At 36.9% G+C, this 25082-nt stretch overlaps 1 protein-coding gene across 1 annotated transcript in view; it reads right to left on the reverse strand.

Annotated features, from left to right (window-relative positions):
• LOC139935758 (serine/threonine-protein phosphatase with EF-hands pef-1-like) overlaps positions 1–23296 on the reverse strand; it is a 111864-nt gene extending 88568 nt beyond the window's left edge. Inside the window, exon 1 of the mRNA XM_071930323.1 lies at positions 23129–23296. The gene's annotated coding sequence lies outside the window, so the exon portion shown is untranslated. The remainder of the gene's footprint in view (positions 1–23128) is intronic.
• Positions 23297–25082: the final 1786 nt, after the last annotated feature.

A 25082-nucleotide genomic window follows, 5' to 3' on the forward strand; every position in this document is an offset into this window, starting at 1 on the left:
TTTTGAATAATTACGAACAGTGTCCAGTGTCTTTGAGCATAGAACCTGATGAGGGTTTGCTACAAGCCCGAATTAAAAAATATTTACACTCAAAAACTGAATTTGGGTTTATATATTAGGTTTGCAGTAATACCATGTGTGTATCTACTGGCCAGGTAAAGTTTGTTCTTAGAGAACTGTCTTTCTTTATTCTACCGCGGAGTAGATTTATCTGATGTTCGGGAGACTTCTCAGTTCTGATAAGAACTGTCCTGCTTTTTAACTACTAGCCCGGGCGGGAGGGTTAGAAAATTGGCTGGGACTACTACTTTAGTTTAAATAGGATTGTAATTAACTACACTACCGTGGTGTCAGTTCTTAAATTGGTCTCAACGTTTCAACTAGCTTGCTCTAGTCATCGTCAGGATTCAGGTTTGACACATTTATCAATCCTTTCTTCTTAATAAGCAGGATTGTACCTTTTTAAGCCGGATTAATAAGCAGGATTGTTTCTGTTTAACTTGAATGCTTTTTTCTCAACTTTTAATATATTTATAGTAATAATTTTTGTATTTTTACTATTTGTATATATATGCATCCGCAATTCAGCTTTTTGGCCGCCATGTTTGCTTTTTTAATAAACCAATAATAATAATACAATAAACATGTACTTTTACAGCCAGCATCAAGGTAAATGGACAGGCAATTACAAATATCAAGTACAAGCAGTATGACCTTTAATTCACCTGGAAATAGAATTTGTTGTTCTTCGAACATTAGAGTATATGTTTCTGAACAATAAAATAATTTTTTGAGTAATTGTTTTTAACGATTTATATGTAAAAAAAAAAAAAAAAAAATTGTGTTGGGGTGACTCCGCCTACCCCTTTTGTGACGTCAATCGAGGCAGACTTTGCCTCGATCAAACATTGAACACACGTACGTGCAAGTACATTCAAGTCCTAGTCATGAGTTTGTACGTTTCAAAAAAGTTTTTTTAATTGCATTTTCCCCGCAATGTGGACCAGTGTATTGCTGCTGGATGCAGCAAAACAACTAAAGATGGGGTCAGTTTGCAAGTATTTTCCAGCGCTGTGCAGCAAACACTTCGAGCCGTCGTGCTTCGAGATTCTGGAATACACTACACATTTTGACATGAAGAGAAAAGTTATTTCTAAAACATGACGCCATCCCAACAATTTTTCCAGCTAGTGGGGAAGTGGAAGAAGGTACCTGAAAGACGTAACGAACCTAAAGGAGCATCTGCCTAACGTGAACAAAATCAGGTATTGTTTCAACTTTGACTGCATGTTTTTAGCTTGCGCCAAGCGTTACTATCTTGTGTTGGCACTGCATGCGATTCATCGCGCCTCGATTGACGTCACGAACAGCGCCCTCTCGGGTCGGGCTTATTTTCAAATTTGTAAATAACATTATTTATTTTTTTTATTTTTTTATTATTTTAAACCTTATTTAATTGTTTGTTTATTCATATTCTACTCATCAAAACACATAATTTAGTGACAAAAGCTTTATTTTGACAAAATACCACTTCCAGGTGACTTTAATGTTGCATCTTCAAATGAGCTAAGACCTTAGCTACGCCAAGCAGCTATATCCCTACAGAGGAGCAGACTTCACTGCCTCGTCTTGTGTATAACATCTTAAACACTGTCTGGAGTGTCCAATCAGTTTAGGAGATAGATCCATAGGATGAGGCCGTGTGGGTTCAACTTTAAGTGAGCTTCTTCATTCACTGTTACTGTCTAGACCAATCAACTGAGATAAAGTAATTGATGGGGGCTGGCTATAAACATGCGGTAATGCACGTAGTCAAAACATCACTGAAATTTCAGCTGTTTTCAGATCTTTAGAAAACCTTTACAATGTGTGTACCTTTCTAAAAGAGCTAAGATTAATTTTAGCTGCGAATCAATTTTATTGCAAAGCAAAGTGTGCTGTCACAATACAAATTACTCTGATAATAATGGCAGAAGTGAAATCCAGGCCAGGTACTGACAAGTTTTATATCAGGTTGGTATCCGCCATAAAGCATTGAACATTACACAACCCATTATACAACATTTGAAGAAAACAAAATGGCTGACTTATTCAATGACAACAATTTTTGAAACTAATAGAACACCTCTGACTGACACAACCACAGGCCAGGGCTGCATTCAACTTGTGCAAACGTTGCCAACCATAGGCGAACGCACATCTCAGGTGTTTGTAGGTTGTTTAAAGGCCGTGGGCACTGTTGGTAATTACTCAAAATAACTATTTGCATAAAACCTTACTTGGTGACGAGTAATGGGGACAGGTTGATGGTATAAAACATTGTGAGAAACGGCTCCCTCTGAAGTGACATAGTTTTCGAGAAAGACTTAATTTTCCACGAATTTGATTTTGAGACCGCAGATGTAGAATTTGAGGTCTCGAAATCGACCAACTAATCGCACACACATTCGTTCATTTCTATCTCGCAACTTCGACGACCAATTGAACTCAAATTTTCACAGGTTTGTTATTTCATGCATTGTTGAGATACACCACGTGAGAAGACTGGTCTTTGACAATTACCAATAGTGTACAGCGCTTAAAAATAGCGGTCAACAACACATTGTCCTTTCTCTAACAGGAATGAAGTATCAGGCAGCCAACATTACCCAAATCTTCAATCAGCTATAAAGTGTTGTGGCCAAGGAGTTATTGCACCAAATTCAAAGGCTGTTAATATTGGAGACTAACCAAATTATCTTAAATGTCTCCGGAAATTCTTCATTTCAGGAGATGTTAACTACGTACAGTGTACGTTTTGTTGGACTCTTAAAGGGTACAGTGCTGGAACCAGACACAGATTTCCATAATACGAGTAAAAAATAAACAACAACAATATTGTTCACTGATAGTGTTCACACTTCAACAACTTGTAATGTACATGTTGGTCATTGCGGCAATGAATTGGAACATGGCAACAAATGCCTCTGCAGAGATACAGAACAAATCAAAGACTGCTAAGGTAACCATCGTGCACTCTATTGCCTGGCCTGCAGGCCATGACCTCCGTTGCCCCTGGTCTTTGCCTTGATGCCCCTAAAAGTTTCATATTGACTTTAAGATTTTCCAATGGAAGTGCTCTTTGCAAAATGAAAATGGCCTTGCCCTTTCAAAGATGAAATTCCAGGCCTGCCATGCACAGGAAATAAACCCATAACTCCCAACTCATGCGTCTCGCAAAGAACTTGCTAAAAGTTTCTCTGGCTAACTTCACCAGAGCAAAATTCAACAGGGAAAGTGCGCCCTATAAAACGCTGTTATTATTAATACACACATCAGGACTTCAGCCAGCGAATTGCAAAAGCAAGATATTAAAAACAAATAGGCCGACCAAAAGTGAAGTGTGCTCATTTGTGTAACCTGTGTCAACTTGTCATCCGCGATGACCAATGTACTCAATGAATGGACTCTGCCCAGGCACCCCGGTCTGCCAGGCGCAGTTGACAAATTACGGTGATATCGAAAAGAGGAAATCCTTCAGAGTCTCTCAGCGGGACCTGTACTTGCTACTGGTGAACAACAAAAAATAGCGACCCTGGGGGAAAATTTGTGGACTTTCAACCTGATTTATTGTACATCATCCTGGAGATCAGATATTGCATACTCTAGCGGAATGGAAATTGCGGCAAAAAGACTGGGTACACAAATTAAGAATATCTTGAAGGAAGCATGGAGATGGACTTTACACACATTAAGCAATCCTATCTATATTTGGGATCTTACCTGATGCAGGAATTTCTCTTTGTTCCCCCGATATTAATGTATTTGAATTAAGTTCCTGACAAAAAGCTTTTGTAATTTTTGTCATAAAATGACTTATGTTCTCAGTAATGCATGCAAAGACAAAATGACGTATAAAAATATAAAGGTGGAAACACTGATCTAGAATTAGAAAGGTCATGGGTTCGAATCACACAGAGTAATATGCCAGTGATTTTGTTTTCACAGAACTTGATAAAGTATACAGAAAAATACTCTAAACCTAAGAAAGTAAAGAGTATTCAGGAAAAGTACTGGGTATAACATAGGTGTACAGGTAAAACCAACATTAATATTCTTTTTCATATTCCTTTAACTGCAACATTGTCTCTCTGAGGGCTCTGTAGTAATGTTTACACACAAATTCATAATCCAGGGTAGTATTTATCAGGCATGCAACTGCCCGATGAAAAAAAAGAGGAAACTTTTCGAGACCCACAATGGTACCCTAAAAAGTGTTGAGGTTTTTTATGCTCTTAGGTTCATTGTTAGCATGTAAGACAAAGTGGAGTGTTTTATACAACTAAAATAACATGGAAAAAACACCTTGCCTATGTACATGATGTATGCACCGTAATTAAGTTGAGGAAAACTAACTATTGTTGTCCAGATAATTATGAAATTTGCATAAAATTATTATTCCCCCCCCCTCCAAAATAGAAAAAAAAAAAAAAAAAAAAATCTTTTTTTTTTTTTTTTTGGGGGGGGGGAATAATAATTTTATGCAAATTTCATAACTACCTGGGAAACAATAGTTATTTTTCCTCAACTTAATCAACTCCCGATGCTTTGCCACCTTACAATGGTCGGTGCGAGCCACTTGTCCCCGCTTGCCGCCGTTAAATCTCCCTCTTGCACACCACACAATATGCCATTCCTGGCTTGTCCACTTTCCGGACGGTTTCGGAGAGCAGTTTACCGTCTACGTCTTTTTTTTCCCAACCAGAACCACTTCCAGGTATTTTTTACTCCTTTATCTATGGCTTTAATTTGGCCAGGTACCACTCGGTCCCGCTCTAAAATATAATTTCTTTTGGATGTCATTTTGACGGACGTTTGAAGATGCGACTGTTTCGTAACGCAATGTGAGACAAGCACACAGTATACATGTACGTTTGGTAACTAACTCACACACACATACATGTACAACACGTGTATACTATTGCAAAACAGCGGGACCAGACGAAGACACAACCTTAGACTCATTTCAAGGCTGTATAATAACTTGGTTTAGCACACAACTCGCCCGCGCCACGGGGTGCGTTCCACTGTTCCAGATTTTTCGACCGTAAACACGGCTATTAATGACCGCACGCAGTGTGTAAACGTATGCATTGCTTGATGTGGGCTTTAGATTGACCATGCAGTAGAATGGATTGCGTACCGAGGCAGAGGCCAGACCATGCGTTACGATGCATTGTTGTATTTGTCTTAAGATCGCGCTAACCGCGGAATGTCTTTTTTTAGCGCTAATCATATTTTTAAAAACGCGGAATTCCGCGGAAACGCGGAAGAGTTGCATGCCTGATTTATTGAGGTCACGTGTTGCCAAGGTAATCTCGGCGATCTAGTTGTAAGATACTGCTCTAGAATTGCAAAGGTTGTGGGTTCGAATCCCACTTGAGTAAAATGCCTGTGATTTTGTTCACAGAACTCAAGAAAGTATACAGAAAATACTCTTTACCTACTCAAGAAAGTATAGAGTATACAGTGCTAATACACAGCAGTGTAAGGGGAAACCAAAATTAATATTCTTTTTCACATTCAATATGATGTATTTTATTGCTTCAACTGCAACATTGTCTGCTTAGTGAGTTGTTTTCACATAACTTGGGAAAACTGGGGGGTACTGAGTATACAGTGTTTAACACACATCGGTGTAAGGGTAAAACCAAAATAAATATTTCTTTTTCACAATTATACAAATTACGTACTTTATTGCTTCAACTGCAACATTGTCTCTCTGAGGTGTGTGTATATGGGACATTGTTTACACACAAATTCATTATCCAGGGCAGTGTTTATTGAGCTCATGTGTTGCCAAGGTAGCATGACCCTCAGGTTAAGGCGCCCAGTGACATTTGCTGCAAACATGAAGTGAGTGACTGACACACTTGTTAGGATCATGATCTCGTTGAGGGTGGGGTGCTTGGCAAAGCTATTTTTAGCCATTTCTACCTAGATGTGCATTCATAAGCCTACCATGTATTGTAGACAGCTTGTTTTTATCCAGTGGTAGATTTCTTTTGTGTGGCATTGTCAAATAATACACAAAAATGTATCAGTTTTGCTGCTCAAAACTCATTATTAAGGGAATCAATGTGTGGTGAGGAGGTTTTTAACTAGTGGTTTAATCCCAACGAGGCCTGGTTCTTGATAATTTTACCAAGACGAAGTCAAGGTAAACTAGAGCTAAATTGCATTTGTGCACAAATGCAGAGCTGTTTCGTCAAAAAAAAAATTCAAATTTCTCAACTGAGTTTTAAATTTGTTGGGTATTCAAAGCAATTTTGCCCAGTGTGGCATAAATAAAAAATAATTTGGATTATACCATATTCAGATAGCAATTTATGTGTTAAAGGTGCAAAAATTGAAAAAATTATAAAAAATCATGTGATGACGTCATCATGACGTCCTTTAATATTTCATAAGAACTTGTCAATATCCAACAACCTACCAAGTTTCAACATGATCGCATAATTACTTAGGGAGTTATATTAGTTCAAAAAGTGCACCTTTAAGGCCGCGTCACGTGACCCCCGATGACGTCATTGATCTGAAACTTCACACATATGATGGCTGCCTGACAGTTAACGTGTGTGTAAAATTTGAAGTGATTACAAAAAACTTCACCACACACATCTTCAAAAAGTCCATTTTGACGAGTTTTCAACCTGCCGCTAGAGGGCGCTGTTGCATTTTGAGACGTCATTTGTATTTTTTTTGAACTGCCCACCCTTGCCACGCACTAACATCGTTAAAAGCAACTTCATATCTTTTTCCAATTTTGAATTAGAGGGCCACTTCCGGTTTCGACCGGAAGTAGAGGTCATGTGAGGTCACGCACACGAAACAAAATGAAGACCTTATTTATCCCTCCCCAATCCCGCAAACAGAAACCTACGGTCTCTTGTGGCTGATTTGTTATAAATTTTCAAACATTTAAAATACAACACCTTTAAGATGACGTCACGTGACTTCTGATTATGTCATAATGACATCCTTGTTTCGCAATGATCATTGCACCAATACCTTTCATCCCTGAAAATTTCATTGCAATTGCTCTTTGGGAACATTGCAAATCAGCACTTATATGAAATTTTTCTGAAGATGACAAATAAAAAAAAAAAATAATAATAATAATAATAATAATAACTAGAGCTAAATTGCATTTGTGCACAAATGCAGAGCTGTTTCGTCAACAAAAATTTCAAATTTCTCAACTGAGTTTTAAATTTGTTGGGTATTCAAAGCAATTTTACCCAGTGTGGCATAAATAAAAAATAATTTGGATTATACCATATTCAGATAGCAATTTATGTGTTAAAGGTGCAAAAATTGAAAAAATCATAAAAAATCATGTGATGACGTCATCATGACGTCCTTTAATATTTGATAAGAACTTGTCAATATCCAACAACCTACCAAGTTTCAACATGATCGCATAATTACTTAGGGAGTTATATTAGTTCAAAAAGTGCACCTTTAAGGCCGCGTCACGTGACCCCCGATGACGTCATTGATCTGAAACTTCACACATATGATGGCTGCCTGACAGTTAACTTGTGTGTAAAATTTAAAGTGATTACAAAAAACTTCACCACAGACATCTTCAAAAAGTCCATTTTGAAGAGTTTTCATCCTGCCGCTAGAGGGCGCCGTTGCAATTTGTGACGTCATTGGTATTTTTTTTGAACTGCCCACCCTTGCCACGCACTAACATCGTTAAAAGCAACTTCATATCTTTTTCCAATTTTGAATTAGAGGGCCACTTCCGGTTTCGACCGGAAGTAGAGGTCATGTGAGGTCACGCACACGAAACAAAATGAAGACCTTATTTATTCCTCCCCAATCCCGCAAACAGAAACCTACGGTCTCTTGTGGCTGATTTGTTATAAATTTTCAAACATTTAAAATACAACACCTTTAAGATGACGTCACGTGACTTCTGATTATGTCATAATGACATCCTTGTTTCGCAATGATCATTGCACCAATACCTTTCATCCCTGAAAATTTCATTGCAATTGCTCTTTGGGAACATTGCAAATCAGCACTTATATGAAATTTTTCTGAAGATGACAAATAAAAAAAAAAAAAATAATAATAACTAGACATGATTGCATTTGTGCACAAATGCAGAGCTGTTTCGTTAATAACAGGTTAAATTTTGTCAACTGAATTTGAAATTTATTCTTTTTTTAAAGCAGTTATGACTAATCCAGGCTATTTAAAAAAATTTTTTTTGGATTATACCATGTTCGGATAGCAATTTTTTCGTTAAAGGTGCAAAAATTGAAAAAATCATAAAATATCGTGTGATGACGTCACTATGACGTCATTTCACAATTCACGAGAGCTTGCCAATACCTAACAACCTACCAAGTTTCAACATAATCGCATAATTACTTAGAGAGTTATATTAGTTCAAAATGTGCACCTTTAAGGCCGCGTCACGTGACCCCCAATGACGTCATTGATCTGAATCTTCACACATATGATGGCTGCCTGACAGTTACCGTGTGTGTAAAATTTGAAGTGATTACAAAAAACTTCACCACACACATCTTCAAAAAGTCCATTTTGACGAGTTTTCAACCTGCCGCTAGAGGGCGCCGTTGCATTTTGTGACGTCATTGGTATTTTTTTTGAACTGCCCACCCTTGCCACGCACTAACATCGTTCAAAGCAACTTCATATCTTTTTCCAATTTTGAATTAGAGGGCCACTTCCGGTTTCGACCGGAAGTAGAGGTCATGTGAGGTCACGCACACGAAACAAAATGAAGGCCTTATTTATCCCTCCCCAATCCCGCAAACAGAAACCTACGGTCTCTTGTGGCTGATTTGTTATAAATTTTCAAACATTTAAAATACAACACCTTTAAGATGACGTCACGTGACTTCTGATTATGTCATAATGACATCCTTGTTTCGCAATGATCATTGCACCAATACCTTTCATCCCTGAAAATTTCATTGCAATTGCTCTTTGGGAACATTGCAAATTAGCACTTATATGAAATTTTTCTGAAGATGACAAATAAAAAAAAAAATAATAATAATAATAATAATAATAATAATAATAAAAAAAACTTTAACAAAAACAAGAGCTGTTTCGCTGCGCTTCGCTACGAAACAGCTAATAATAAAAAAAACTTTAACAAAAACAAGAGCTGTTTCGCTGCGCTTCGCTACGAAACAGCTAATTATAAAGAACCAGGCCTCGGTGGGTTTAAACCACTAGTTGAAAACCGATTCAACACACTTTGAATCCCATTCATAAATACCTTTACGTCAGTCATGGCGGATACCGGCGCCTTATAAATATTCATTATTATTATTATTAAAAATCCGTGGAAAGGTAGCAATTGTAAGCTGTTAATAATAAAAATTGTGAAATCATTTGCAATATTTAACCAGCAACCTAATCAAACCTAAGGTATTTTTATCCTCTAATCAAAAAATGAGTTCCACAAAGCAAAACCACTTGAAGGTTTAGCATAAAACACACTTAGTGAGCTTTTAAGCCTTGCGCTAAATAAACCAATGTACTTTTGAGGCATTCTTGTTTTTCCATTCTTCATACATGTCATTGGTGCCATGCTCTTCCATAAATGATCTAAATGGCTACATATCAACAAAAAGAACAGTCATAAATATCTTCGAACGTCGTTCTCATGGGAAATCAATGCATTAGCGGGAGAAACCATTAATGGTGAAACAGTACAACAAATTTCAGGTCATTCACACACTAGGGAAGGTACAACATTGTTGTTCGGAAGAGTCAATTACATGTAATCCCAAATTGTCTAAAGTAGTTTTCAATTAACAAACCATAAAGAAGCATCTATAATTCACAACCTTGGTAAAAGATGTGTCTTGTGTGGACATGATGAAACAGAACACTGGCTAGGCAAGCACTGAGGAGTTATGTTCCTGCATGCTGGGCCAGGTCGTCTGGACTTAATTTGACTTGATTGATTGTAATTCGAATTCAGTGTTTAAACTTCAGGGGAAAAAAACAACAAACAAATTTCAGGGATTTGCGCACATTCATGTCCCTGGCTTATTTCAACTGCTTTCAATAATCCATGTTGAGACAATCCCACAAGGTGCTTCTTCATTGTTACAAAATCCTACAAGGTACTCCTTCATTGATCAAGAACAGAGTTCGAAATCCTACATGGTGCTACTAACATTGATCAAGAACAGAGTTCAAAATCCTACAAGGTACTCCTTCATTGATCAAGAAATGAGTTCAAAATCCTACATGGTGCTACTAACATTGACCAAGAACAGAGTTCAAAATCCTACAAGGTACTCCTTCATTGATCAAGAACAGAGTTCAAAATCCTACATGGTGCTACTAACATTGATCAAGAACAGAGTGCAAAATCCTACAAGGTACTCCTTCATTGATCAAGAACAGAGTTCAAAATCCTACCTGGTGCTTCTAACATTGATCAAGAACAGAGTTCAAAATCCTACAAGGTACTCCTTCATTGATCAAGAAATGAGTTCAAAATCCTACATGGTGCTACTAACATTGACCAAGAACAGAGTTCAAAATCCTACAAGGTACTCCTTCATTGATCAAGAACAGAGTTCAAAATCCTACATGGTGCTACTAACATTGATCAAGAACAGAGTTCAAAATCCTACAAGGTACTCCTTCATTGATCAAGAACAGAGTTCAAAATCCTACATGGTGCTTCTAACATTGATCAAGAACAGAGTTCAAAATCCTACAAGGTACTCCTTCATACAAGAACAGAGTTCAAAATCCTACAAGGTACTCCTTCATTGATCAAGAACAGAGTTCAAAATCCTACATGTACATGGTACTGCTGACATTTAGTAAGAACAGAGTTCAAAATCCTCCAGAGAAGGTATTGATTTTTGTTGAATAAATTTACCAGAGTTTTAAACTTAGATAATTCTCTATTTAGCAGTCAATTGGCATGTGTGACAAGGATAATTTTTTTGCAGGATTCCCATTAGTGTCACCTAAGACGTTACAGGTTCTCCCCACTAAATGACATTACTGCTTGAGGAGTTAATGCTTTTGGTGTGTAATTTAATTTGCGGACAGGTTTGCCACATGAAACAACATCAGAAACAACTAGATATAGTGTTTGTAGAAACAAACACTAGGTGTTCGGCTATTGTTGGGTCATTGTTTGAATCAATGAAAAAAGTGTTGTTATAGCTCGTCAAATTGCACAGAAATGAAAACCAAACAGTTTTCTCGATGTGTAATAATTTTATGGTAAAGCATCAAAAAGTGTACATTTCAACCTAAAAGCCTTTAAATAATGCCTTTTCAAAGCATTTTACAGGCACTTCCGGTTTAAAAAGGTCAAAAGGTCAAGAGAAGGTCACCGACATACACATTTTTGTGAAGTACGTGAGACCCTTTCATATGATGTATAGATTGTCAAAATAGCTTTTGTGGTTGAGGACCTTATGCATAATGACGACTGAACAAGAGACTATATAACTAACCGGAAAAGAAATGTTGGTTGAAAACGCCTTGAAAACAGACTAAAAACGAAGCTATTTATAGGAGAAGAGAAAAAAATAATAATATTAATAATAATACAAAATTTGGTCGCCAATTGGTCTCCCATCCAAGTACTGACCAGGCCCAATTTTGATTAACTTTAGTGGTCGGACAGGAACCGGTGTTATCAACGCAGGTAGATAAAACCACAACATCTACGTTTGAAGAAAATATACAATAAATTTGATTTGAACCAGAAGACAAGGTCAAAAACGGGTCATGTCTGTGAGGCGTTTACGGAGTTCTTAATGACCTTTCCGATGATGTATTGATTGTAAAAAACCCTCATGTAGATCAAAAGTTATGATTTTTTGAAATAATAAACTTTGAATTAGTGTATCTCGTCAACTGATGACGCCATCGTGACGTAACAACTATTGTATCATCTAATGGTTATTGTCTACCTGTGTGCAAAGTTTCAACTTGATGCAAGCTTCGCATCTATGCTTTTTCTTGCGGACAATCGACTCTGAGAGGAAGAAGAAAAACTTAAAAAAAAAAAAAAAAACGAACAATAACAAAGAGTTGTTCGGGCTGTTGCCCGAACACCTAATTAATGCTTTTTGCATGACAAGTAATCACAAGTTCCCAGATTATACGTAGCAAACTACTTAGCCAAACAATATACACTGCCAAACAAGAAAAAAATACAATTGTGCCATATAAATTGAGGGTAAGAATTTTGAGGAGAAATTTGTTATTTTATTTTAATATTATAATAGAATCCTTGGAGCTGAGTCTTCCTTTTCTTCCTGCAGCGTGCCTTATATTAAGGCCTGGCAACTCGATTAGCCATTTTTTAAATCTGTTGTGTGTGCTGTTTTCACTCTCTCATTACCATAACAACCAAATGTTATAAAAGGAAGTGCGCATGCAGGCTTGAATAGACCATTAATTGAGACCCAATTCTAAATGTTTTTAGGCTAATAATTTCCAACATGTCCAGTGTTTTTACTTAGATGCAGAAGTTTACAAATTCCAGATAAGATCCACTATCAGCATCATTTATGTGTTGAGTACATAATGTACATTAAGCTTGGGCGATATCACGATATTATCGAATATCGCGATATTAATTTGGAAACGATTTCGATATCGGATGGATTTGGTTTTAATCGAAATATCGATATATCGCGATATATCGCAATAATCGCGATATATCGCAATATCGATTAAATATCGCAATGTATTTGCTAGCAGGGACATCTTGCACCCCATAGGTTTGGAGTAAAAGCAGAAGAATAGGTCATTAGAACACCTCTCTTAAGCTATGACTGTCTCTTCTACAACTTTCACTTGGAGTTTCAAGACTGATGATGTCAAATTTCATTAATCGCGATTATATCGAATATCGCGATATATTGTCGGCGATATATCGTGAATAAAATAAATCGATATCGCCCAAGCTTAGTCTTTGCCAAGCAACATTACAAACATAAAATCTGTTCAGTGACGTAACCTGTTTTTTAATTTGTTTATTATTAGGCCTACATATTTCTAGTAATAAAACCAAGGATGCCTCCTACAGCATGGAAACATGTAAACAAAAGTGATTGATATGTAAAACACAAACTCCTACAGTCAACCTACAGTCTTCCAAGATAAGTGTCTTGTGATCTGTTACATTGTATGTCACTGCCAATAGAAATGTACAAAACCATTCAAGGATTTGGGTACTTTTTGTAAGACACAGAACACAAAGCCCGGCAAATGAAAGAACAAAACAATGATGGGCGCACCATGAAACAATGCTTTAATCCAAAAAGCCACCAATGAGAACTTATTCTCAATCATAACTCTATTTCTGTAACAAAAGCTACAGAAATATTTTGGTATGGTATAGGCCTACGTCTAAATCCACACAGAAACGGACTGTAAACAAAACTGCATTACAAACCAAACTACACTGTATTTTCTATCAATATTAGTTTAAACATACAGCGTAAACCATTTCAATAAAGTCTGCAGTTAATTAGAATTTAATCAACTTTGCCAACATGGATGAATTCATTCAGACAAAGGCTTCAGTTTAAAGTCTAAGACAATCGATATTATGTTTTAGCTGCACACTTGTGCTACATTGTAGGATGATAGTGGGACCATTTTGTACATTATGCAGTCTATCATCATCATCCGTCGTCCTTAGACGGAATAGCAGAAGCAGCTTTCAACACGGCCATTAAATAAATATTATAAAGTATGGTGTATTATTTATCAATTATTGGTAAGGCTTGGTTGTATTCAGCATTTCTGACTACGGATAATGTACACATAGCATTACAACTGGAGACAAAATAAGTCTTCAGAGTGCAGGCCTTATTGTCACGATAAGTACATTATCCCAAAACATGTTTCTCAAGGCATGTTTTTCAGATGCGGGGGGGGGGGGGGGGGGGGGGGGTTGACAATTTATTGGTGTTATTTGAAGACAGATTGTCCGTTATTCCATTCTTGCATTTTAGTACAGTTTAAACAAGTAATGCGAAGCTGTCGTGAAAATTATAAAAGACACATTTTGCCCACTTTCATTTATAAGCAGAAATTCCAAAAGTTCGCGCTTAGCAATTTTTTTCATTTGGCAAATTAGCAGAGTTAGCAGAAGAATAGAAACTGGTCCAAAAGTAATCAGCAGGTGAAACACTCCCTGCCAATATTGAACTGTGGCATCAAATTTGCTTTGCGTTAGCATGAAGTATTTCCATCCTTCCTTGTCTTTCTAAAATCTTAGAGCGGCTTGTCTACAATCGCCTTTCTCAGTTCCTTTCCCACCATCGTATTCTTTTCGATCAGCAATATGGCTTTAGATCTAAACACTCTACCGACATGGCCCTCATTGAACTTGTCAACAAAATTACCAATGCATTCAGCAAAAAATTCTCTGCTATTGGTGTTTTCATTGATCTTTCTAAAGCTTTCGACACACTCGATCACTCTATTCTTCTTTCCAAACTAAACCACTATGGTATCAGGGGTGTCCCGCTTCAATGGTTTGCTGATTACCTTTCTAACAGGTACCAGTACACTACAGTGATGAGCTGTGACTCTAATCGTCAGAACATCCGGCATGGGGTGCCTCAAGGCTCTATCCTTGGGCCACTGCTTTTTCTGATTTACATCAATGATCTTCACAACTCTTCTTCGCTTCTGAACTTCACTCTTTTCGCCGACGATACAACCATCTTTTACTCTAGCCAGGACGTTACTTCCTTGATAGACACTCTCAACTCTGAACTCTGCTCTATTTCTTCGTGGTTTAAAGCAAACACACTTTCTTTAAATCACAACAAAACTAACTTTATTCTCTTTACCAAGTCAGCTCGTCCACTAGAGATTTTCTTGCCTCAATTGGTTATTGACAATATTCCCATCAACAGGGTATCTTCTGCAAAATTTCTGGGCGTTACCATTGATCAAAGCCTTTCCTGGACTGAACGCATTTCTTCTATTTCTAAAACCGTTTCCCAAAACACAGGCGTTCTATCTAAACTCCGCTTCTTTCTTCCAGCTACCTCTATGCGCTTACTGTACAACTCTCTTATTCTACCGTATTTGAATTATTGTAACATTGTCTGGGCGCATACCAGCAATAGTAAATTGAACGCCTTGTCTGTTATCCAAAAAAGGGCCATTCGCATATGCACTTTTTCTCATTTCCGGGACCACTCTGCACCCCTTTGCGCGCGTCTATGCACCCTTACTATTACTGACATCAATAAACTTCAAACTGGCATTTTTATGTTCAAATATACTAATAATCTCCTTCCTCGATCATTTTCCACTTTCTTCACATCGGTTCATGAAGTCCATGACTACTCAACCAGATCCCGTAATAACCTGTTTCTTCCTTTCACCCGCACCCTGTACTCTAGCAACACCCTTCGATTCACTGGTCCACGTCTTTGGAATGCTATCTCTAGCAATTTAAGATCAATGCTGTTCGTGGGTCGATTTAAGATCTTTTACAAAAGATTCCTCCTCTCCCACTATGTAACATAGCTGTTCTCTCCACTTATTTATTTTCTTTTGTCGTCTTCAGTTAGCCTGGTTTAACACTCTTTGTGTTTTTGTCGTCAGCATTTTGTGTTGTCAGTGTGTAATTGTCTTGCCCTTGTTTCTTCTTCGATGTTTATTTGTTTGTTTGTTTGTTTGTTTTCTTGTCTGTATAAAGGCTGTTGTCTATAAGCCACGGCTTAACTAACAGCCTCATGCTCTCGCTCCTGTATTGTACATAGTTAATTCCTAGTTATTAATTTATTATTTGCTTTTAGTTTATATTGTTTTTCTGTATAATTTAATACACTTTAGATTTGTTAAATTTCTATGTACTGTCTAATTCTCACAATTGTTTTGTTTTCTCAACAAGAGTACGAAATAAACGTGTATTGAATTGAAAAGTATGAACTGGGCTTCATATTCAACGCATTATTTTACATACCAGTAATCATTGTTGCCCTTTTCTTTTGGCAATTATTCACTTGATCATTCATGAAATACATGAGTGTGTACTTGGTAACTATAAACAGCAAACCAAACAGATGTAAACAAGAGCATTTTCCTTGCTATTGTTACCAGTGGGGACACACCCCATTTGTTTTGTTTACACAACAATGTGCCTGAATTTTGAGAGCCCTATTTTAAAATTTACAAAAACTGCTGACACACTATTTCTATTTACAGACTGAAACCTGGCAGGATACAAATGCTGTGACTGGGCGTTTTTAAGTGAAATGATTTAATTTGCTCTGCTAATTCCCAAATATTTCAACATCAATTATTGTTGTTTGGGCATTATAGCTGTTCGCTGTGAATGGGCGTTTTTAAGTGAAATGATTTAATTTGCTCTGCTACTTCCCAAATATTTCAACATCAATTATTGTTGTTTGGGCATTATAGCTGTGTTACATTTGAAATAAATGCCCCAATTATTTATGAAAAACACAAAACAATTCTGCTGCACAAATTTCAAGATTTCTCCATTTATAGATTTGTACACATTATGCATGAAACCATCCTGAACCAAGTTGGGTCTCATAGCTACATGCTGAAAATTTACAAAACGTTCATTGAACCATCCGCTAGTGAAAGATTTGTACAACTCAGGAAAACAACAACTTATAATGGTCCTAATTTGTAATGGATCAATGTTCTCAAATTCTAAAAAATTTCTAAGAAAAGTGTTTGCATTATTGCTATGATAACAAAACATGACTGTCTACATGATTTACAATGTACTTATACCAGTGTAATTCACAATGTTAAATGGAACCCTAGTGCTTCCTAGGTATCAGGTATAATTAAAAAAAAAAACAATTGGGGTGATCCACTTAGTTCTCAGACAAGGATGAACCATGGAACCCTGGTGTTTCAATTCCTATAATGGGGTATTACTATTTTAAAGCACCCCCATTGGGGTGATCTACTGAGTAACTCAAAAGAGGATGAATTAACCACATTGTCCTCAAGGGATAATTTATCACTGATGGCTCTTAGGCCAAATAAAAAAAATACCAGTTGATCGTCCGGATTTTTCAAAAAAGAGGAGGATGAGGGCCTTTTTATTTACTTTTTGGTTTTTTTTCAAGATGTTTTTCAAATCAAACAGGCCACCAATTCTTCAGTTAGAACCTATTGCAAACTTATTTGTTGCATGAGGACCTGTGTTAACACTATAACTGTATTAGTATTAACAGGGTCGTATTTTGATGGAGTTAAAATATATAAATAAAAAAATATATATATTTCTTTTTTTATTTTTTTATTTTTTTAATAACAAATAGTGCAAAAAAAGGATGGGACCCCCCAAAAAGGATGCGGGCGGGGACGATAAACTGGTATTTTTTTTTTTTTTTTTGCCTTAATACCATGACTACATCATTCATGTAGGGTTTCAACAATGGCGAAAACATTTCGGAGGAAAACCAACCAAAAAACAAACTGAAACCGAACACAAATTTAAATTTAGCGTCCTTACCGGAGCAGACAACATTTTTTTAAGTTAAAAAGTCACTGGTGGTTAAAATCCACACTCTTTTTCCCAAAGTAAGACTGTTGAGGCAAGGTGGTGTTGTTGTGTAATGTGGGTGATCCGGGAAAAAAATTATTTTGCAAGTTTAATAAGGCAGGAAAGTCATGGGTTTCTCAGTGATTTCTTCTGTATGGTTGATGTGCCTTAAAAATTACAAACCGTATTTGTTTTTTTAGAATCCTACATATTCCATATTAACTAAGCCACAACCTTTTGAACAATGCCTTGTTAACAGTAGCAACTTTCTCTTGATTCAATTTGGTATTTGTTTTTCACTGCATGTGTGCACAGTGCAACCACACTGCAAGTGTACACTACACTACCACTGACCATTCAATACTACATTGGGATGCACTAAAGGCCCATTCACACGAGCGCTGCAAACGAGGGTCCCGTGCGATTTCATAACATCGATGTTATGAAATCGCAAATCCACGTCGTGTGAATGCTATGTATGTTACGAAATTACCTGGGTCCCGTGTTGTTCATAACACAGATCGAGACCTCCTCCAAAAAATCGCATCGATGTTATAATCATGGGGAGCCATCGTCTGAACCGAATGCCTGCGATCGTAACGAGGGACCGCTGCGTTGACACGTGAAGAACTATGAAGGAAGAAATGGGCGAACTATAGCATGCATATACATGTACATGTACATACACGTGATGTATATCTGCTCAACGCTGGACAACGATCCGTTTGGCTGGTAGGTTTTGTGGCCGGATGCTAGACCAGTCCAAACCTTCAAGCAAAAACACCGTTCAATCGGAAGCAGAATACGTCTTTTGGCAAAGCTTTTCGATGTTTTAATTCACCATTTGTTATGTCTCATCAATAATTCCATATTTAAAAAACATTTTCATTCAACAATGTAGCGTTTTTAACGTCAAAAACTCTATTTGAATCGTGGAATTTTGTGTTTTTCTTCGACTCGAACATGACTCGACGTTGCTGGATCGCTGCATTTCAAGACAAGCTCAAACCTTGAAGCAAAAACATCGTTCATTCGGAAGCAGAATACGTCATTTGGCTAAGCTTTTCGATGTTTTAAATCATTATTTGGTATGTGTCATCAATAATTTCATATCTATAAAGCATTTCCATTCAACAATGTAGCATTTTTAACGTCCAAAAAGCTATTTGAATCGTGGAATTTTGTGTTTTTCTTTTTTTAGCTTCGAAAACGTAACCCCCTTCTCACCGGCCGCCGGGATGAGAGTTACGTTATCGCAAATGTTTTTAAAATATTCTACATTTTATGTGACTTAAAATGAAATTGATTTATTTTATTCCTTTTAACTGTAAGGTTTTTCGCCTACCCAAACGAGGGACGTATGTTTACATGTGTGTGTGCGTGTGTCGTGTGAATGCTCGCTAAAAAATCGCACGCGGTAAAGGTGACAGACGGCTGGCGCCCTTAACCAGGGACCCTCGTTTGCAGCGCTCGTGTGAATGGGCCTTTAGCTAGCCTGTATACTAGTTGATGCTATACACAGCATCAGGTTGTACACTACACATTCTTCAATGTTCATGTCCCCTGGACCTAATGTAAGACTACATAGAGCTGTACAGTGGACAAAGTGTGTTAAAAACTTTGCAATTGTTTTGTTTTAAATCTGAAGAGTTGGACTAAAGAACTACATTGCTCAATGGTAAATGATTGGTCCTGCCAGCCGGTCCAAGTGTATGCATGTGCCATTTTCAAATCCACTGGGACAGAACTGCATTGATTGAATACTTGGAAAGGTACGTACTATGTATGATGTACTATTTTAAATTGTGTATATTTACAGTTATTTTTTAATACAAATTAATTATGAGTACGACCTATTTATAAATGATATAAGGGGGGGGGCTACACCTATAGTTGGGAACATTAAAGCAGTTTGGGTGAACCAAATGTTGAGTTAATTTTAACCTTAATTTAGCCCACCGTCCATCATAACTCTCTGGTTTACGACCATAAACCTGCGCCATTAAATGGTTTTAAACAGTAGTCTTTAAACATTAGTATTGCGACTTGTTATTTTCAAACTAATCTGAATGGATACTGTTGAGACACATTAACTGTACATCATAAAAAATGGGTAAACAATCAATTGTACAGTGTGCAAAATACATGAAAATGCTGACAAAATATGTTGCTTACAAGGTTGTTAGAAAACAGCATACATGTACTTACATGTAAGTTAAATGAGATTTCAAATCAATCAAGTATTACAATTGAGTTGGGTACAGCATCACCCAGTGTGTCTAAATTTATGAGCTCCACATCACACAGCCTGCCAGTTCATACAGTATACTCCACATGAAAGTGAATACCGTGATTTGAATTATCAGGTATGTGCTGTTTTCCTATGATTGTGATGCAAAGAAATTACAATTCACGTGGCGTATAATTTTGATCATTGTTAGTGCTACCTAGTGAATAATTTTTTACATTCCCTTATACTACTAGTCTAAGTACTGAAGTAGTAGGCAATCACTAAACAGGTTTTTTTCAAATCAACATCCAAACAGTGACTGCTCAAAAATACTGAATTAGGTAAAAACATTTTTAGTGTTGTAATAATGGCTAAATTGTTTTCTAGATGTTGTTGGACGCCAGTCTTTGCTGCACTGCCACTGATGTCCTGGATATTTTATCAAGCTTCTCCAAGTTGTTTTCCCCTATTGTTCAGCTGATAGGCCTATTAGAAGCTAAAAGTCTATTTTCAAATAATTGCTTTTTGTATAAATTGTCTCATACATAAAAAAAAGTACTCTCAGTGTGAAATTTCTCTCTGCACTTGAGCCCAAATGCATTGTTTGCGATTAGTCAAGCGCAATATTTGAAGTGCCCATTTCATAACTTCCCAGGCTAAACTAGTGCTCGGTTGTTAAATTTACGTGCTGCAATTGCACTCACACGGTAGTTACTTTATTGGGAATGGTACTTAGCCTTTGGAAACAAATTAAGACAACTCTGTTAAGTACAGGGGCTGACCTATATATTGGTTCGTTTGTCCATGGGGCTTTAACGATTTTTCTAGGCTAATTTAGAATGATATTGATCTTTTCTAAGGATAATCAAAATGAGAACCAATAACTGACTAAAACTGTCGTGTGTGTGTGAACTAGACCCATAGAGTTGTGGCCTATATACGCGCTCCGGCATGCGCGCAGGCGACCATTTTCTAAGTTGACAAAACTGGCATCTCACAGCGTGTGTTTGTGCGGCCATTTTGTAAGTTGAACAAACAGCATCGCGTGAGCGTTCAATAAAAAAAAACCTCAAACGTGTATTTCATATTCAACGCGCGTGCAGAATGACGCGCTTGTCATCTTGCGATCCCGTGGTGTTTGTGCACGAAGCATCGCTCCTGCGCCTTCTAGTTCTTATATATAACTCTATGACTAGATCGCACCTTTTTTTGCTGAGCAATCTTCATTTACAAACATTCCCTAATACTACTAGTGTGGTAACTCTAGCGTTACACATCCACAAACAACCTCCAAATGTTGACAGAAAACTGAACTCATAGAGGTATGTCTTGTTTAGTATTGTAATACCACTAAATAGTGTTAGAGCTTGACGGACGTCAGTCTCCATTGCACAGCCACTGTTGCCTGGGTACAAGGTTTCTTTAAAGGATTTGGGTACCTTTTCAAAATGTCCATAGATTTACATTAAACTTACAGGGTTTGAAGATAATGATAGTGGAAAGCTTCCCTTCAAATATAACTTACTGAGGTGCTGTAGGTTTTGAGAAATGAGTAAAACAATGTCATGAAAAAAACGTTTGTAAATGCTTAAAATAATTTGTGGCTCATGAGACGAAAATTATTTTTATGACATTGTTTTACTCAATTTCCCCAAAACTACAGCACCTCAGCACGTAATATTTTCAGGGAAGCTTTCTACTATCATTATCTTCAAACTGTGTAAGTTTAGTGTAAATCTGTGGACATTGTGTTATTTGTCCTACAAAAGTTACATACACCCTTTAAAAAAATGTAAATTACAAGTGTTGTTTTCCTCTAAAAAAAAAACCTGGAATCGCATGTTTATGAGTGTAAACTTATTAAGCTATCTTAGCCTTTGGGGGAAAAAAGTAGAACATTATGTTTAAAGTATAGGGCTGGCTTTTGTAAGGTACATGTATGGGCTTTTCTATATATTTTATTTTCAACATGGCAGTAAACTTATTTGGCATGATTGATTCTTTGAAGCTTTTGGGAAAAAAAAGTAGGCCAATTCCATGTTAAAGTATGAGGGCTGCTTCATTAATGGTTGCATTGGCTTTTATAGATTTTTTTCTAGGCTATTTAGAATTTTACTGATCTCTTCCGAGGGTAATCAAAACGAAAAACAGATTGAAGTAGAAAGAATATGTATGGGTCAACCATTCTGCACCTTTTTTTTTTGTGACTGAGCACTGCACTATTATATTCCACGCATGTGTGTTAAATAAATTTAGTTGTAAGAAACTGAAGGTTCAACCAACATATACTTTCAGGCAATAATCTGTTTATTTTTGTAAATAATTTGTTCTCAAGTCACGTCAAAACATTTGAAAGATTTGTGGCTGTCTGCAATGGAACGCATGGAATATTTTTTTCATATTTATTTCAAAAGTATTTTTTGGGAAGTTGTCATAAAAAAGTACAGACAAAAAAAGAGAACAAAATCTCATTGTAACTATTCAATTTTAAATCAATAAAAAAAAAAAAGGGAAGGGGTGGACAAGTTTCCGTATCCTGCCACCAATTTTTTCATTTGTTATGAAATATTGTAAAAATTATTGCAAATGTGGTGGCAGACCAGAGGATACAGACAGTTTTTCAGAATGTTCTTCCATATTATTTTACAACTTTCTAGCTGCTTACACTGGCGTACATTTAACTACACAACCAAATGTCAATCTCATTTACCACCTGTGGCAAAGTGAACACTTGTTTGGCTACACCACCAGCATGACACCGCAGTGTGCTTACTTTTACACGTAGCTAGTGGGGTTTACATGGTAAACTAACAATACATGACTAAAACTGACTAAAACTCAGTGTAATTGTAAACAATTTGTGCACAACAGCAACACTCACCGCACAGCACCACTACTACGGAGAAACGCTACACATTTTACACCCGAGTGTCACTGACTGCATTGATTTGAGGTTGTGTTTTTTTTTTTTCGACGGACGGTCAGACAGCAGACGGTAAAAAAGGCATGGCAATTTTGGTGGGCCTTTTGGTGTGGTGTGGCGGAGTGTCGCCGGTAGACGTTCAGCCGAATCAGCCAAAAAGGAATTAACATGTGCTTACATGACTAAATCTCAGTGTAATTGCAAATAATTTGTGCACAACATTCACCGCAGCACCATATAGGGGAGCAAGACCATGGAGAAACGCCACACATTTACACTGGCTGCATTGAGGTTGTGTTTGGTTGACAGCAGACGGTAAAAAGGCATGGCAATTTTGGTGTGGTGTGTGGCGGAGTGTCGCTCGGCCAAAAAAGAATGAACATGTGCTTACCTTTTTAACTGAATTCCTCTTCGTCTAATACGTATTCTTCCTCTCTTTTATGTAGGGCAGTCAAGTTATCCAGTCCCTCGTCGTACTGTCACAAAGTTTCTCTTGGTTTTAGAGCAATTTCACGGACGTTTTGGACGTCTTCGATGTAAGAGCCGTACGTCCTTTCACTACGAAACACTGTGAAGGTATGCTGAAAAACATAACAAGCATGTTGTTTACGCACCTTGCGGTGCACAGTTACTCAGACTATACCATTATTTGTAGGGGAGCTATACTAATAAAACAAATTTAAAGTATTGTTTTGAGAATTTTAGGTAAAATTAAGTATATCTGAGTATTCTTGTTTCTTTATCCAAGTCTTTAAAGATACCTACGTGGTTTAAAATGCCTTATCACAAAGAAAAAGAACTATAAAAGTATATATTAAATTACTTTTCAACTAACCACCCCTATTTAACATAATCGACTAGGCCGTAACAAAGTGACAGGGCGATTGGGGGGGGGGGCCACTTGTCAACCTTGTACCCTAATCTACTCAATTGTATATACTTTAATACACGGGGTTGAGAAATAATGGGATGATCAATTTATTTGAATACGAGGTTGAAATCAAGTTTTTCGCGGTGTCTTCTACGTGACCCCCTCTGTTGAATTGAGGTGTTTTAGTTTACAAGATTAAATTATTGTTTCATTCTTCAAATAACGTGCAGAAATAGCTTCGTCTTAAGCTTTCTGATGTATGCCTATGTGGAAAGAGACCTATTCCCTTCCTTTTGATTAAAGCGAAATAATTAATAGTCAATTTTTAAATTTTCACCGTATATATTTTGTACCTTGCCCCCCTGTACCTAAATGCATTTTAAAGGAACACATTGCCTTGGATCGGTCGAGTTGGTCTTTGAAAAGCGTTTGTAACCGTTTTTTATAAAATGCATATGGGTAGAAAGATGTTGTAAAAGTAGAATACAATGATCCACACAAACATGCCTCGAAATTGCGTGGTTTTCCTTTTACCTCGTCGACTAACACGTCGGCCATTTATGGGGGTCAAAATTTTGACTCCCATAAATGGCCGACCATGTTAGTTCGCACACTAGATGGAAAACCACGCAATTTCGAGGCAAACTTGTGTGGATCATTGTATTCTACTTTTAAAACATCTTTCCAACCATATGCATTTTATAAAAAACGGTTACAAACGCTTTTGTTTTGACCAACTCGTCTGATCCAAGGCAACGTGTTTCTTTAAGCGAGTGCCCCCATTGGAAAACTGAATTTTTTTAGTCAAGTGCTACATTTTGTGAATGTGGGCATAGTATTTGTTTGCATTTTTAAAACTATCGTTCTCATAACATGCAGACAATGCATTTATTTTCACTTCAACGGTAGAGTATCTTTAGTGCAAGAAATAAATGAAGTGGTCCTAAAGTGGGTGCCAACAAGGGGACATGGGAAAAGTGCAAAACTAACAAGACTTTAACTTTAATTGTCCAGAAAAAGATTGTTAAAATGGTGCAGCCCGTTGTGCCCCCCCCCCTTAAAAAATAACTATGTTCTTATTATGTAATATCAAATTTGTTGCAATTACTTAATGTAACATACATTAGAAGTTAAGTTGTTAAGCTCTTGCGCATCTCGGAAATGTTCGAATTGCGAGATAACAATATATCGAAGTATACAAAACCAGTTTTTTTGAAGAGTTTATAGTTACTTAAATTATTATCATCCAACCATCAACATGGCTTTATAAATAGATTATCCAATTTGAGTGAAAACCAACGCATTACTTTGTGAAGCCAGGAATTGTTTGCCTTTTCTTTAAAAAACCTGAATTACTAGTCTGTGGTGTCAGTTCCACTAGTTCTAAACATACGTACAATGCAACCAACAAATGGAAATTTAAAAGGTAAATACAAGTGTTTCATAAGAACATTTCTTTGCAGATTATTGTATT

This window comes from Asterias amurensis, chromosome 4 (assembly GCF_032118995.1).
Source record: "Asterias amurensis chromosome 4, ASM3211899v1".
Taxonomy (NCBI): Eukaryota; Metazoa; Echinodermata; class Asteroidea; order Forcipulatida; family Asteriidae; genus Asterias; species Asterias amurensis.